Source organism: Danio rerio, chromosome 2, assembly GCF_049306965.1.
Source record: "Danio rerio strain Tuebingen ecotype United States chromosome 2, GRCz12tu, whole genome shotgun sequence".
Classification (NCBI taxonomy): Eukaryota; Metazoa; Chordata; class Actinopteri; order Cypriniformes; family Danionidae; genus Danio; species Danio rerio.
In genome coordinates, this window is record NC_133177.1 from 17,010,895 (window position 1) to 17,016,900 (window position 6,006).

The following is a 6,006-nucleotide window of genomic DNA, read 5'->3' on the forward strand; positions in this document are numbered from 1 at the left end:
ATCGCTTCTCGGCCTTTTGGCTAAGATCAAGTGTAGTATCTGTTCTTATCAGTATTATACTTGGGCTTACCTCGCGGGCAGTGACAGCGATCGCCTCTTGGAGGTTTCCTGGCTCACAATTACTCCTGTGTTGTGAGCCCTCAACCCTTGAGAGGTAAAGGAATTGCACTTTTTAAGGTAAGACGTTTTAAGTATTTATTGGCTATTTATTGTGGTTTTAGTGTTTTAGTGTGTTTTAAGCTGTTGGTGCCTCCACCATGTCGGCTGCTCGTGCCGGCGTGAGGAGGCACCACAGCGTACGCTTTTTATTAAAAGAAAAAAATGGTAAGCTCCTGGAGATGTCCAGACTGGACTTCTCCAGGAAGCTGATACAAAAAACCTTAAATTTTAGACCTGAAGACCTGAATTGTATAGTGACTCTGCCTCTAGGAAAAGGATTTGATGTTAGTTTTAGAGCTGCTTCCCTATTAAATGACTTCTGGCAAAGGTTTGATGCGGTTAAGATCCAGTTTTCCATGTTTACTGTGGAAAAACTTTCTGACAACACACTTAAAACTGTGATTGTCAGAATGTTTAATGAAACAGTTACTGGAGATGACATTTGTGTGTGGCTGGGCAGATATTGCACTGTTCGAGGCCAGCCAGTCAAGGTGCTAGATGAGGATGGCATCTGGAATTGCTCCTGGCGAATTCCCATTAAACAATGGGAAGATGCCGGGGGCTACCAGGGCCTGAGACATCTGCCCTCAATGATTGTGCTTGGAGAGAACAGGGGCTACATTCATTATCAGGGGATGCCCAAATTGTGCAGAAAGTGTGGGAAGAATGGGCATCTCGCTGAAGCATGCCAGGAGTTAATCTGTGGGAAGTGCAGAGAAGTTGGTCACAGTTTTGAGCAGTGCACCAATGGCAGGCGGTGCAATCTGTGTGGAGAAGAAAACCATCTCTTCAGAGATTGCCCAAAAAGCTTTGCCAACAAGCTGAAAAACAACAAAATGGCCGCCCCACAAGCAAGCATGGTTGAACAAAGGGAGGAGGCGGTCCCTGTGGTTTTGGCGGGAAATTCCCTGCCAGCCACAGGAACCGGCCAGGAAGAAGGAAATGGGGCGGCCATAGGGGCGGAGTCACCCATTTTATTTGAACAGAGGGAGGAAGCCCCTCCCCAACAAAGTGTGACACAAAATGTAACAGCCAATGAGGAGGAGGAAACGGCTTCCTCTCTCCTCACCGTCTCTGAGGCAAGTGTTGACGCTAGTCAAAGTGAAACTCAGTGTTCACTTCCTTATGCTCAGATGCAGAAACGGGCTGCGAGATCTCCTCTAGAAATGGAGGAGAAAAGACTAAGGGCTTCAGAGCGGCTAGATAGTTCCAAATCGGAAGATCTAGACCGCTCATGGCCCTTAGGTTCTCCTAATGGAGTTTCATTTCTGCATGTAAAGCTAAGATCATCATCACCGAAGGAGCCACAAGAGGTCTTCTCTGTGGCTTCTGAAGTGGTTAGCATCTCCTCCCCTGACCCAACACCTGTTGGGATAGGTGAAGAGCAGATGCAACAAGACATAACCTGATTTTTATCTTGTTTTTAAAACCATTGATATCTTTGTAAACTAACTGTAACTCTTTTAAATGTTCATATCCCCTTTTCATCTGCTCATGGCCCTTACTATTTCCACTATTAATGTGAGAAGTGTGAGGAGCCCCATTCGAGCACAAAGCGTTTTATCTTTTTTAAAACTCTTAAAGTCTGACGTGTTTTTATTACAAGAATGTGCCTTACCTTTTATCTCTAATTACAGAAAGTGGGAAGACGTGTGGACCCCAGGTCCCTCCCTATGGAGCGGATCGAACCAAAACAAAAATGATGGGGTCGCAATTTTAATAAACAATCCCAACATTCTGGTGAAGGGTACCACTGTGGTGAGAGATGGGCGGGCCTTTTTAGTAACACTGACTTTTTTAGGAAGAGATTTTAATGTTTTAAATATATACGGACACACTGATAAAAACGAGAGATATGAACTTTTAGAAGACTTGCAGCCCCACATGCTTGGTAAACCTCCCCTAGTGGTGGCAGGGGATTTTAATTGTATTCTAACACAGAAAGACAGGAAAAAGGCAGATTTTAAATTGGACAAAACATCAACTCTTTTAAACAATTTAGTTAAAGATTTTAAATTAGTTGACTGTTTTAGACAAGTGCATCCAAGAGAGGAAGGCTTCACTTGGTTCAGTAGTGACAGCACCAGTGCCTCTCGAATAGACTATATTTTTACAAGAGATTTCCCGCCCGTGGATGCTACATTGACCCCCACCTTTTTTTCTGATCACACAATACTATCCTGCACTCTTTCACTTCCCCCTGGTGTGACGATAGGCGGAGGGCTGTGGAAGCTGAACTGCTCCCTGTTGGAAGAGGAGGAAGTGGTTAAAGGATATAGGGAGCAGTTCAGCCAATGGCAGACCCTCCAGGACTTTTATGATACACGAGCACAGTGGTGGGAAATGGTTAAAGGGAGGACAAAAACATATTTTAAAAAAATAGGAAAACAGAAAAAAAACAAAAGGAAAAAACGCATGTTGGGGCTGCAAAAACGTTTACAAAGATATTTTAACCTTTTAAACATGGGCTTTGATTTTAACAATGAAATTAAAGAAGTTAAAAAAGAGATGTTGGTTTTAGCAGAGGAAAATAGCAGGGGAGTGATTTTAAGAGCAAAAGAGAAAAAAATTGAAGAAAATGAAAAGTGTACAAGATATTTTTTTAAAAAAATAATCACAAAGGGAGGGGGGATATCAAAGATAAAAAACGACGAGGGGACTATTTTAAATACCACAGAGGGGGTTTTAAAAGAAGTCGAAAAGTTTTACGAAAACTTATATGGGAAAAAAATAGTACACGAGGACGCTTCAAATGAGGTTTTAAATTTTTTAGACAAAAAAGTACAAAAAGAAAAACATTCAGTTTTAACCCAAGATTTTAAGAAAGAAGATTTAGATAAAGCTCTTAAAAGTTTTAAAAAGGGGAAGTCTCCAGGAATGGACGGTCTTCCCCTGGAGTTTTATCAATGTTTCTGGGACATTTTAGCTGGGGTTTTACTGACTGTTTTTAATGAATTTGAAAATTTTAACAAACTACCTGCGGATTTTAGATTAGGAATAGTTTCTCTGCTTTTTAAAAAAGATGACAAGACAATTTTAAAAAATTGGCGACCAATTACTCTTTTAAACACTGATTATAAATTTTTTACAAAGATTTTAGCGACAAGGATGTCGACAGTTTTAGAGGATGTAATCCACCCGGATCAAGCCTGTGCTGTGCCCGGGAGGAAGATCACGGACAGCCTATTGCTGATCCGAGATGCCATCTGTTACGCGAGAGACAGAAACATTCGTCTAGCCGTGGTAAATTTAGATTTTGAAAAAGCATTTGACAGAGTCTCGCACCAGTACTTGTTACAAGTACTGGAAAAAATGGGGTTCCCGGGAAGATTTTTAGCATGGGTGGGACTGCTGTACAACGACCTTGTCAGCAAAATCATTGTAAATGGGCATTTAACAAAAGCAGTAAATATCTGCAGTGGCGTCCGTCAAGGGTGTCCGTTATCCCCACTCCTGTATGTGGTTTGTATTGAACCACTGGCACAGCTCTTGAGAAGGGATAAATGGATTACAGGTTTTAAAATTCCGGGGGGGTTGACAGCATCTTGTGTTTTATATATGGACGACGTTACCCTTTTAACGACAGACCTCACCTCGGCCCGAAGAGCTATGGATTTGACCGATTTCTACGGTCGGGCCTCGGGAGCCAGATTAAACCGAAAAAAGTCCGAGGCCCAGCTCTTCGGGCCGTGGGGTAACGTCGTCACAGAGGGACTAGAGCTGACTTTTAAGGAAAATGATTTTAAAATTTTAGGGGTAAAATTTGACAAAGAGGGTGGGGGAGGGCAAAATTGGAACGACATTTTAACAAAGGTAAACCAAAAGTTGGGATTCTGGGGGTTACGAAAATTAACAATGGAGGGTAAAATTTTGATTTTTAAATCCGTAATTTTACCACTCATTTTACTTGTTTCTTCTGTTTTTAGTCCACCAAGACGTTTTATCAGGAAGTTGGAAAGGGCGGTGTTTTATTTCCTGTGGGGATCCAAGTGGGAGCGCCTAAGAAGAACAGAGTTAAAGAAAAAGCCCGAACATGGTGGAAAAGGCCTCCCGGATCCCCACCTGTTTTTAGGCAGCCGCTTCACCGCCCTGCATTTTAGTTACGCGTTGACCCCATCCAGAGAAAACAAGACGGCTGCCATGACTCGCTTCTGGATGGGGTCCTACCTGAGAACCCTGAAAGTTTTAGCAGTGGACCTTAAGTACCCAGTGTCTTTTAATTTACCTAGGGAGTATGATTTTATAAAGAAATTTTTAAAGAAGTATGTTTTAGAGACTAACGATGTCACCATTTTAACTAACCACAAGGCTCTCATTTCTCTTGTGCAGGATCGAGAGACGGTGAGTCGGGTCCCGGGCCTCACATTATGTGAGGCCCAACAAGTGTGGAGGAACGCGGCCCACCCAGCTCTCCAGAACGGACACAAGGACCTGTTGTGGATGGTGGCACATGAGATCCTCCCGGTCAGGGCGGTCATGCACTCCAGAGGCATGGCCAGAAACCCCGTCTGCCCACGGCCTGGGTGTGGATGCCCAGAGACCGTGCGGCACCTGCTCTGGGAGTGCGGCGCTGCGCGGGACCTGTGGGCCAGGACCGGCCCCCTGTATCATCAGTACCTGCCGGCGGGGAGGGCCCAGATGGACTACCACCTTATCATCCATGGGGTGGGCCAGGGCGTGAAAGACATGACAAAACAGGACTTTACATCGCTCTGGCTCACCCTGACCGCCATCAAGGATGCCATCTGGGTCACAAGAAACCTGCTGGTGGGGAAGCAGGTCACGGTACCCCTGCAAGGGACAAAGGGACTGATAACAACCACGCTACAGGGGTACCGGACCTTGACAAGAGGCCAAGGGGGCCGGGGTCGCACGGAGGAGGTCCCGGCCGCCACCGTACCTGGCCGCCCGTAGATGCACCCTCACCACTCTGGCTACGGGAACAGCGGGCCAGCAGGCCAGAGGAGGGGGATCTCCGCTATGCCCTTGAAACACAGGGGCTGTGACCGTCCTGGAGAGTTGGTGTGAATGGACTTTTTTTTTGGTATGACTCACCCTCGATCCTGGACAAAGAAATGATTTTATCTTCTTATTGTTACTATTGCTTTTCATGCATTTTTTAACGGACTGGTTTTTATCACCTTTTTTATCAACATCTACGCCAAGGACTTTTTTTTTACATAACACACGCACACACAAAAGACTTTCGCACAACATACACTTTTATTTCCTCCACAAACCCTGATTTTAAAGTGTTTTTGTTAAGTGCCATATGTCTTTTAATGTGTATTGAAATGTTTTAAAATGTGTGTTTTATGTTTCAATTCATTTTTACTAAGTCCTGCGTTGTTAAAATGGTGACTAGACCGTGATTCTTTTTTAGACCCGTTTTAATTTTTATTGAACAGCTTGTTTTTTAGTCTTTCATTTGTTTGCCTTTTTTTTAAAAAAAAAAAAAAACATGTCCGCTATACACTTGACATTTTATGTTCATTTAAAGTACTTTTGCAAGTATTTATTTACTTATTTATTTATTTATTTATTTATTTATTTATGTATATATTTATTCATTTTTTATTTATTTACTGTTAAGTACTCAAATGAAACTAAGTGAAAAGATATGTTTTTAAATATGATTGTGATGTAAGAAACAAATGGGAAACGCTGTCAATAAATTTTTTTCGAAAGAAAAAATCTGTTCTTATCAGTTTAATATCTGATACGTGCCCTACCCGGGCACTATATATTAAATTGATTTTTGCAGCTGGGAGATGGGTTAGGGGCTTGCTCCACCCACTCCACGCATCGACCTGGTATTGCAGTACCTCCGGGAACGGTGCACTCATT

At 43.1% G+C, this 6,006-nt stretch overlaps 2 non-coding genes across 2 annotated transcripts; both read left to right on the forward strand.

Moving 5' to 3' along the window:
* Window positions 1-186, forward strand: LOC137488404 (U2 spliceosomal RNA). Its single transcript, XR_011007432.1, has one exon. It is a non-coding gene; the product is annotated as a U2 spliceosomal RNA (small nuclear RNA).
* A 5,633-nt stretch (window positions 187-5,819) lies between these two features.
* On the forward strand, window positions 5,820-6,006 carry LOC137488401 (U2 spliceosomal RNA). The gene has a single exon (XR_011007430.1). It is a non-coding gene; the product is annotated as a U2 spliceosomal RNA (small nuclear RNA).